The sequence below is a fragment of the Pleurodeles waltl genome, chromosome 4_2, assembly GCF_031143425.1.
Source record: "Pleurodeles waltl isolate 20211129_DDA chromosome 4_2, aPleWal1.hap1.20221129, whole genome shotgun sequence".
Lineage (NCBI taxonomy): Eukaryota > Metazoa > Chordata > Amphibia > Caudata > Salamandridae > Pleurodeles > Pleurodeles waltl.
In genome coordinates, this window is record NC_090443.1 from 1041530456 (window position 1) to 1041541734 (window position 11279).

The following is an 11279-nucleotide window of genomic DNA, read 5'->3' on the forward strand; positions in this document are numbered from 1 at the left end:
CTTAACGGAGATGATGCGCTTGTTTATCTGAGCGACACTGAGGTCTCGCTGCCAGGACTAATAAACTTGCTGGACAAGGTTGGGGCTGTGTCTGGCCTCAGTGTCAATTGGCCCAAATCTTGTCTGTTCCCCCTCATATCCACTCCGGAACCTTATAGGGATACCTCGCCAGTACAATGCGTTCAATGGTGTCATGTTAAGTTCAAATATCTCGGGGTCCAGATTTATCATTCTGACCGAGCACTGAAAGAGGGTAATGTGGAGAGAGCAGTAAGATCAATAAGCGTTTCCAACTCCTTTTGGTGTTTGCTACCCCTATCTCCAATGGGGCACATAGCGATTGCCAAAATTATAGTCCTATCTCATCTACTTATTTTTTTCTGCCTTACCAATAGTGCTCACTAGAAATTTCTTCCAGGAACTACATGGCCTTCTCTTGAGTCTGGTGTGGGGAAAGGGACACTGGCGTGTGGCATTCTCCATAGCACAGCGCTCACTCCTTGAGACGGGAATGGGAGCCCCTAATTTCAAATTATGTTATGTGGCAGAACAGCTGCAGAGGCCTACGCGCTGGCTGGATGCCCACAACACCGCTGAGTGCTCTGCTGTCAGCTCTCAGGTTGGTGCAATGGGATTCTATACCTGGCTATCAGACCTCACCTACCCACCCAGAAGAGGTTCAATCCTTATGATGATGGACAGGCAATGCTGGTGATGGTTTGTACATGATCCAAAGTTGGCCCTGCCCTATTTGCCTTCGACTACATTGGATCAATTACCTGGTATTTGGGGGCTGGCTGGTCACCAAGACCTGACTCCGTGGAGACAGGCAAGGATCGGATCTATGGGCAATCTATTCCGAGATGGAAGCCTGATGTCCTTCACAGCCATACTGGACATGTACAATGTACCTGCGGGGCATGTTGTAAGATCTATGTGGGGGCTAGGGAGATGGAACTGCCCCACTACCCTTTCCTCTAGGTACTCCTATGGCAGCGTGCGTAGTGCTGCCGCGACCCTCTATGGGGCCTTACTATTCAGCAACCTGGCTGACATCAGTAGCGCAAGCCTGACGGAACAATGTACTTCCCCTGCTACTGACAGACAAAGCTTGGTCATGCGCACTTCAAATCGTAAAAGATATTTCTAGGAATCCATGATTCCGATTTTCGCAATTTAATTAAATACACCAGGCATATCTCTCCCCCCATTGTATCAAGCAACTGTATCCCACCTCCGTGCCGGAATGTCTGGGATGCAACCTGATGGAGGCTGGGTTTTACCATATGGTCTGGACTGTCCCCTTCTACAATGGACTTGGGTTGAGATTACAGCCACTACAGCAGACCTGTCAGGCCATACACTGACACCCACTCCTGAGTGTTGCCTCCTTTGGCCTTCGTCCCAGGGCCAAAGGAGATAAACACCTGCATTGCTTCATAGACTTATCATTTGTCCTCTTCACGCGACAGATTGCCATGCAATGGAAAGCACCCATGGCCCCAGACAATGGCAGGTGGCTGAATACATTGTTACAGAGGGCACGTGCGGAATCGAGTGTGTTGTGCCCTTAGTGTGCTAAAGGAGGAACAAGAGTAGGGATGAGAGCTGGGACACATACATTGTAAATATTGAAGCCAAGAATGAGACACGCCCACCCTGAAGATGATGGATGGGGTCCATGGTATGCACACTGCCATGGGATGGCACATTTGGTCCCTGTATCCACTACCTGAATGCAGCCAAATAAGTGGGGGGTGCTGGTAACCTGAACCTGCACCAGTACCTTATATTCACTAAAACTACTTGCTGTCACCTGTGCTTTAGAGCTGCAAGTAATACCCCGGACCTCCATAGGCTGTCATGAATGACACACTGTAGCGGACACACTGTTATTTCAATTTATATTGGCATTTGTACACTACTTAAGAATATTACAAAGTATATGTATAGTAAGTGTATACTTATATGATGTATATTGTATACTTGGCTTCACCTGCGGTTGTTAATACAAAATAATTTTAAAAAAAGTAAATTGAATCCACACATCGTCCATACTATATCCTGTTTGATGCACATGCACTGTCCCACGAATTAATCTGAGGATACTAATTTAAATTTTAGCCTCAAAATTTCCAATTCCTTTACTTTTACAGTAAGTTTTAAAAATGTTCTATTATATATTTAGCCATTTTATTTCTATACCTTTATTCATTTGTTAATATTATTTAATTTTCAGAGCAGTCACTAACCCCCTGAGGAGGCTTCGTGGACCCCCAGGGGTCCCCAGACCACTGGATGGGAACCAATGGTGAAATACATTAAAACATTCTGTTAGGGATATTTCTTGTTCCTTCCATCTGTCCCTCAATTCAGTTTAGTGCTTATCTTAGTAAAAAGAAAAAAGAAAAATAGAAAGTTCTTTAATAACACAGCAAAAAGTAATACTGCACAATTCAATAGGGATCAGATACAGAGTTGTAATTCCAACTATAATTCGTAGGTTATCTTTTACACTCTCTATGGCACCTTCACCTTCCTCTAGGACCTTCTCTAGTGTCTGAGGCTTCTACCCCCAACCACAGCCATAGATGAGGCATTCATGCAGTCCATTGGATCTCTATTCATGTGAAGTATTTTGTAGTTCAGTTGAACAGTTTGTACCCTAAATGAGATTGTTAAAGTCACAATCAATGTTCCTGCTGCAAAACACAGTCGTTTTCACATCCTGCTCTGTCATATGGTTGTGAACCCTCATTATTTGCTCAGGTTGTTGCATTTGTGTGGCTTCCAGGTGCTAGGCACCCAGTCAACTTCTCCAGTAAGTTGTGCAGACTTCAAGTGATGTCCCCATAACTCTAGGAGGCTGTCTCTCATGCAGATGCCAGCCTTCGTCACACAACAATACTTCATGACCCCTGAAGTGAGAGCTCTGCAAAGGGCACAAAGAACTTAGATCTGGAACGAAGTGGGGATATTAATCTACTGTCAAAGATGTCAGAACCAGTTGGGTTGGTTCTTTTTCAAATGTAATAATTTACTGGTTGTTCCTCAGATACAGCCTTTGCGCAAGGTGATTTTTCTCTCAGCAGGTAGCAATGGGGCTAGCTAAGGGTCAGACTGGGACAGAAAACAGGCCCAATCAATCAAGGATTTATAAAGCATGACAATTTACCCATGAGGGTTTCAAGGCACTGGCACAAAAGAAACAAGGGAAAAAGCAAGGGGAAAGCAGTGAAAACGGGGGCAAAGCAAGGAGAAGGCACATGAAAAACGAGGGAAAATAGAGAGTGACCAACATGGCGGCCAGAATGGACCCAAGTTACTGAGCTCCACGCCGCCTGCCTAGAAACCTGCATTAAGCCGCTGGGCCCGGGTGCCCTTATTGCCCGAACATGGAGGAGCTCGCTCTCTGTACCTGGGATAGGACTGTGAAAGCCCCGAAACACCGTGCATGAAGTGGATGCACAAGCTGGGGGACCTCCCAGAGTAAATGGCCACTCGGGCCCAGCCGCTGTGAGAGGCCTGAGAGGAAGTAACACTGTAGGGCTCGCGGGCTGCCCCTCACCAACGGCACCGGAGTAGCACGGGGATTTGCTGCGGGGACGGGAGAGTGACTGGAGGTGACCCAGTAGATACGTGGGTCAGCCGTCGGCAGAGCCGGGAAGACTCGACGGCCTGCAGCGCCGTGGTGCTGATGCAGGGAGGGTATCGGCAGGTCGAGGCGCTCCCTGATCCCAGCAGAGGAGGTGAGGGACGGCGTCGCGAGGGTGCAGCCCCTGAAGACAGAGGGGGAGACCGGAGGGTGGCCTGGAGCTTACGACCACTTAGGCCCGTTTTGATGGGGGAAAGAAAAAGACAAACCACAGACCATATGGTGCGATTGGTATAGCGCCACTACTTGGAGCGGTGGCCGGTGAGGCGCAGAGACTGGACTACTGAATCAGGAACACATGCCCACATGTGAGCCCAGCGGAGTCAGCAAGGAGCCTTTCGAAAAACGGTAAGAGGCTCCAGGGAAGAGTGAATAGCCTTACTTCGCAACGCATTGCAGAGCAGTACTTTAAACGAGGAGAACATTGCCTATATGAGAAGACACAGCACGCTGACAGAAGGGGTCCCTAGGCCCTAGGAAGTGGGGGGTGCACGAATCGGACAGAGGTGGGTGCAACAACCAGCTATGGGAACGCTGTTGTAAATGAGCCATTCCTGTAATTAAAAGCTGAGCCTTGACCTTCCGGTTCCCAGAGGGTGACCGAATGGCGGTCAAGCTGGCTCTATACGGGAGAAGATACCCAGATCAGCCCACAGAACCAGTATTTATGCACAACAGTAGATATGGGCAAGCCCCTCTGCCAGCCACAACAATATCATGACTGGCGTGAACCAGCCATAATAAATATCAGTTATAATACGATAATACTTGTCACGTCATCACAAATAAACGAAACACTGTGGGTTCATCTGCTCTTTGCTGCCAAACTGAACTGCCTACAGCTCATCATGATGGTGCACCCCAAGCACCTGAAAACTGCAACGCTACGTGGCCCATGACATGGGATCCTCAGGGCACCGGGCCAGAGACCCATTTAATAGACTGGATGCTACTCTCCCCTGTCTGAAAAGATACTGATGGCAATAGCTGACTTCAAGACTGCGCTGGAAGCCAAAATCGATACAGTTTCCATTAATGACGCAGAGTCAGCGCTCACCACCATGAGACCCACTCTAAAGCGACTAGATTCACAAGTACTGGAACTACAAAGGAAAGAAGACATACTTCATTGACGAGCGGAGGACACGGAGGGTCAGTCCCGCCACAACAATGTTTGATTTCTGGGTTTTCCGGAACGCACTGAGGGCCAAGAAAATTGGCTAATGCCAACAGTGCTCAAAGACAGAATTCCTCAACTCTTCTCAGTGGAAAGGGTGCACCACATCCCAGCTAGACACCTCCACCAGGGGACAACCCTTTTCCACTGATAGCCTACTTTCTCAACTATCGAGACCAGGACTTGATACTACAACTGTTTCGCTCTAAGGGACAATGGCACTCCGAGAACCACTCAATAATGGCGTTTCCCGATTTCACAACAGAAGTGCAGAAGTGTCGTAACTCCTACAACGCAGTGAAATGGAAGCTTCGTGACCTCTCGCTGCCATACGCCCTTATTTACCCGGCCAAGCTGAAAGTAGTATACAAAGAGACCTCGCATTTCGTCTCGTCTCCAAAGGATGCTTGGACTTGGCTCCACACCAAAGGCCTAGCAGAAATAACAGTTGCGGATCGGGCGGAAGGGGGAGGTCGCAACCTCGACGCCACCGGAGCAAAAAAACACCACTCCGCCCAGACCGGATACAAGTGGTGAGGGCACAGGCGAAAGCAGTGAGGCTTATCAGAGCAAACGTGTTTGCACCACTTGATTCACCTCACTCGTCGGAGGCCAGCTCTGTGATAGACCAATCAGAGACCTTATTGAATGCTGAGCAAAGGGGGCCAGACCTGGCAGCTGTGATGTACTGCCTCAGCATACGGCAGGGGTGGTGATGATATGTATCGCTCCAAATGTGCCCTATGTAGTGACAACAGCTAAGATTGACCGAGATGGGAGCTATGTGATCTTGGAGGGATCTCTAGACGGCTCACCTTTGGTAATAGCAGGGATATATGCCCCAAATGTTTGCCAAATTACATTTCTGGATACCCTCACTCCCACATTACTACTATACTACCAGACATCGGGCATTTGGGGGAAGACTATATTTGCGTACCCAATACACAAATGGATAGATCAGTTCCCACCCTAGATCAGCGTGTGTTCATGTCACACGCTACTTGTGGGACTGGATGGCACAATATAATTTTTGCGGTGTGGCGACTAAGCCACCCTTTGTCGAGAGAATACACCTATCATTCACTGGTACATGACATTCACACAAGGCTCAACTTATTCCTGTGCAGTGAATCATTGGGAGGGAAGACCGAGGGAGTTGAATACCTGGCGCGCACACTATCCGACCACTCTCCACTGATGGCCCTGAGGCAATGGGGTAGGAAACGATCAGCTATCCCTACGTGGCGACTCCAACCAAAGGCTCTCTTAGATGCTCCATATAGGGCGGACCTTTTGACCCTACTGACCATCTACTTTGAGCAAAATCACAACACTGTGACAACGCGGGCTCCGGAATGGGAGGCGCACAAGAGCGTTGTGCGTGGCCACTGTTTGGGGGCTACATGGGGAGTCCAGAGATAACTAAGGGCCGGAGTGACTAAACTAGAAGCATAGTTGAGACCCCTGGAGACTGAAGTAGTGGACCATCCCGCGGTGTCGGAGAAATTGCATGAATTAAGAGGGGAATACAAAGATGCGGATGAGAGATTAGGGAGACATGACTACAGGAGATGACTGGCAACAACACACGCAGAGGGAGACGGCTCCGGTCGATTGTTTGTTTGGCTGATTCAGAATGACGAACCTAGGCATCCAATAGGAGCGATGTAACTGGACGACGGACGGATTGCGAATACGCAGACTGCCATAAACTCTGTGTTTCGGGCATATTATCAGTAGCTATATAGTGGAATGCCTCCTCCTTCAAGAAACCGTATTCACAATTGCTTATAAGCCTTGTCACTTCCCACGCTTTCACCAGCACATAGAGCAGAATTAGAAGCACCACTATAACTGCAATACAGTAGATTGCCAGGAACAAGACCCCAGGGACCGACAGCCTGCCCGTCGAAAACTACATGCAATCCACAGCAATACCAGCTCCCAAATTATTAGAGTTTTTTCACAAGGCCCAACATACAGGTCAGCTACCCAGGACTCTTCGGTAAGCTCTGATAGTGGTGTTACTCAAGCCTGACCAAGACCCACTAGATGTCAGCTCCTACAGACCATTGTGACCATTAAATCAGGACTGTAAAATATTGGAGAAAATACTATCCAACAGGTTGCTTCCTGTAATGGATAGGATGGTAGACCCAGACCAATTGGGCTTCATCCTAGCCAAGAACACCTTTATCAACATTTGGAGATTGCTTCACCTTGTGGATGTACTATCCGTACATGGTAGCGAGATGTGTGCAGTGTCCCTGGACATCGAGAAGGCCTTCGACAACTGGAGTGGGGATTCTTATGGGCCACACTTAAACAGATGGCCGTTAGGCCGGTATTTGTAAGCTGGATTAAAACATTATATGGTGCCACAATGGCAAGGATAAACATGGGCAGTGTCATATCGGAGGCCTTTTTTGTTGCTAGAGATACTAGACAGGGTTGCCCATTATCTCCCCTGTTGTTTGCGCTCGCTATGGAGCCTCTGGCATGCGAACTGCGAATCGTGGCAGCGCAATGGGGCATTCTGATACAGAGGGAATCCCACGTGGTCTCTCTGTACACGAATTACGCATTGATATTCCTATGTGATGCCTGCTAAATTGGGACAAATCGTGTATTTTCCCGCTAGTTCCAGTCCCAATGCATGAACAAGACCATCTCCCTAACTATCGTTTAAGATGGTGTCACAAAACTTTTAAATACCTGGGAATACAGATCTACCACAGTCCAGATGATCTCAGGGAGGGTAATCTAAACAAAGCCTTGAAAGGAATACGAAAATCCTTACCCTTTTGGACTTTTTTGCCGTTGTCCCCAGTAGGTCGAATTGCAATAGCTAAGATGCTAGTTTTACCACGTCTCCTCCACTGTTTTGCAGCTCGCCCACTCTTCCTGCCTAAGTCCTTCTTCAGAGAAGTGCATAGTCTTCTAACTGAATTGATTTGGGACGATGGCAGGCGACGGGCGGCTCTACCTGTGCTACAGACACCACAATTGGAGGGAGATTTGGGAGCACCTAACTATGAATGGTACTACGCAGCGTCCCAGCTACAGTGGCCAATGTGGTGGCTGAGTTCCGAAGACTGCCCGGAGAAACTACGGATTCAGAGACTCCTTAATGGCACCCCATGTACCTCTGGCTGATGTCCTCTAAACCTCACCAGATTGCGGAATGTAGACCGATGAAGGTGGCGCGCATGTGTTGGGCGAGGTATGTTGTGGGAAGCAGTACATCCCCACACTACTCTCCTCAAGGTCCCCTCTGGCAGACGCCAGGCTTGCATACTATGCCTGGACGGACAGTGGCAGAATTATGGAAATCAAAGAGTCTCTCAACTTTAGGTGATCTATACAAGGATGGTGCCCTTTTATCATTTCAGGAACTCTGTGAGAAATTGGATACCTATTGGTCATTTTTTGATGTATTACGCACTACCACGATGGCTATTACTAAAATGGGGAGAGGAGGGTAGGGAACCCTCTTGTTCTCAACCACTACACACTCTGCTTACAAATGGGGACAATGGGCGTGCCATTGCTACCATTTACCAGGCATTGCAAAGTACAGCGACTAAAAGAGATACACACACGTGTGCAGGATGGGATACAGTACTGGCTTCCCCATTGACAGACACCCAATGGACACATGCGTTGCAACAGATAAAAAATGCCACTCGCAATGCACTCTTCCAATATACTCAATTCAATTACTTGCATCAAACATTTTTTTCCCCACACAGAATAGCACACATATTCCCAGTGACAAATCCTACATGTCCTCGACGCCTATCCCCAGGGGCGACTTTCTACCACATGCTATGGGACTGTCCTATTCTTCAGCACAATTGAGGCATAATAGTGAGAATTATTAGGGAACTCACAGAACATGCTTTGACACATACACCGGAGCCCCGCATATTGGGGATTCGCCCACGACATCGAAGGCAATACAAACTCATAGATTTATCGACCTAGCATTATTCCTATTTAAACTTCTAACAGCCATGTACTGGAAAGCATCGACCGCCCCTGCGGTGAAGGAGTGGTTGACAACGCTTTTGGTATAGACACGGGCGGAGGTTGCCTACTATTCTACTAAAGGGGCTGCCACTACACGGGGAGAGCTGGGACACTTATGTTATCAAACTGGAAGCTAAAAACGATGAACGGCCTCCCGGGACATAGTCCATTTATGCATAGCACACTCCGGGATAGCACAGCATCGGTTACTGTTCTAACATGGGATAATTCAAGCGATGGGGCTGTGTGGTTGAATTAACTGTTGACTTTACTATAGGGTTAAAAACGCTAGAAACTAAAGCTGTGTCATTAATCAAGTTGCTAACCAATCGCCATGCTAATGTACAAGGTACTGGTTTAGTACATGTAACATAGAGGAATATGAGCACTTTCATTTCTCTCTTCTTATCTTTCTTTTTTACTTTTGCCATCTTTACTCCTTGATGTATGTATACACGATATGTGAACGAGAGTATTGTTGAGCTATGCACGGTTAAAGATCATTGTCTGCGCCTTATATATACAATGTAATTTTACGCAGCTATTGTACTGATAAATACAACTGTTATGTGAAACATTTAATAAAACAAATATTTTTTTTAAAAACAAGGGAAAAGCAGGGTGAAAGTAGCGAAAACGAAAGAAAAGCAAGGAGAAGGCACACAAAAAATAGGGGAAAAATCAAGGAGAAAGCAGTGACAATGAGGGGAAAGCAAGGGAAAGGCACACAGAAAACGGGGAAAAGCAAGGAGAAGGCAGTGACAATGAGGGGAAAGCAAGGGAAAGGCACACAAAAAATAGGGGAAAAATCAAGGAGAAAGCAGTGACAATGAGGGGAAAGCAAGGGAAAGGCACACAAAAAATAGGGGAAAAATCAAGGAGAAAGCAGTGACAATGAGGGGAAAGCAAGGGAAAGGCACACAGAAAACGGGGAAAAGCAAGGAGAAGGCAGTGAGAACTAGCAAAAGCAAGGGGAAGGCTCTCCCAAAATGGGAGAAAAAGCAAGGAGAAGACAGGAGCAAGACCGATGCAGCAGCGCGGGGAGAGCTGTTCCTGGGACCAAAATAAGAGTGGCCTCACTTGTGAATTAGATAAGTTTTAAAAAGTGGTGCATGTTTGTAAATTTGGGCAGTTTCTAATTTATACTGCGTGTCTTTAGAAGTGTTTCGCAAGGAATGGAAGACAGCATGAATTTGAGATTGCTGCAAGCAATGCTTCTTTGAATATGAGGGAAACCAACAACAAACAAGCATTTGCAATGCAATGGGTCTCGCGCTTGCTCGAGTTAGAGCTATTTGCGTTGTAAATTCCTAACTGGACTTTTCTTGACACACTGCTGTACATGGCTAAGAAATAGCATAGACAAAGCCAATAGATCTTTCATAAGTACAACATACTGGCTTTGCTACTGCTTTTGGATTTTAGGCAAGGGTTGATTAACTAATTATCCTAGGATTGCAGCAGGTTAATTGTGCTGGATTCAAACTTTATTCGCCAGTTTCAAAGTTGTGGCATGATACAAATATATGGACATTTTACATTATATGTATATGTTTGTAAATGTATACTTTAACACATCTTTAAAATTAAGTCACAGAGGGATTTGAATAAAATCTCAATAATCAATGGGAAAGGAGAGGCAAGAGCCGATCCAGAAATAAAACCCAGGTTGGATAGAGTTAGGTGTTTTATTTACCAATTGATCCTTCCTTACCTGTTGTTATTACCTGTTGTTATATATTGCTGCTTCCCACATGGCAGTGGATCCTTTTGGATGATATGGACTTTTTGTGCAGCATACGTCCTTCTTATATGCATTGTAACAGAGCTATAGGTTAACCGCATCACAGTAAGAATCACGCCCCAAAATCATGTCGATGGATAACAAAAGAATGTTGTCGCACTTGAGGAACCGGCAAATAATCAATCTGTCTACTGTATAGTTATACTTTTGTTTACTAAATAAGGTTAACCCCGCACTTGGCAGGGCTTTAAAAAATTGAGCGAAACTCTTAAATGTTCCTGTCCATGGAAATCTTTTTTTAAAGTCGAAAGATTTATTCAGTTTAAAGAGAAACCAGAGTACACGTTTCATGGCTGCCGTCTATGGCGCCAGGAAACACCGTTCCACAGACTGTCAGGGTGACTTAGTTTACTGAGTTCATCTTAGAAAACCCTTTACAATACAACCAATTTATAATAATTGTTGTAATTTCGGTACATTGATAAAACAATTTTTGCCACAAAAAGAAACAACAGGAGGACTCAGAAGTGCCACGGAATTATGGGTATGTCACATGACAGGAAAGGCTGCACCACAATCGTTTCCCTGCTCAAGTGGTAATGTCAGCTCCTTTATCTCTGCACATTTTGAATGGTGCTCCACATGGGCTTTTGTGAGGACTGGTGGCA

At 46.4% G+C, this 11279-nt stretch overlaps 1 non-coding gene across 1 annotated transcript; it reads right to left on the minus strand.

Annotated features, from left to right (window-relative positions):
- Positions 1-10837: 10837 nt before the first annotated feature.
- Positions 10838-10953, minus strand: LOC138294292 (U5 spliceosomal RNA). Its single transcript, XR_011203330.1, has one exon. It is a non-coding gene; the product is annotated as a U5 spliceosomal RNA (small nuclear RNA).
- Positions 10954-11279: the final 326 nt, after the last annotated feature.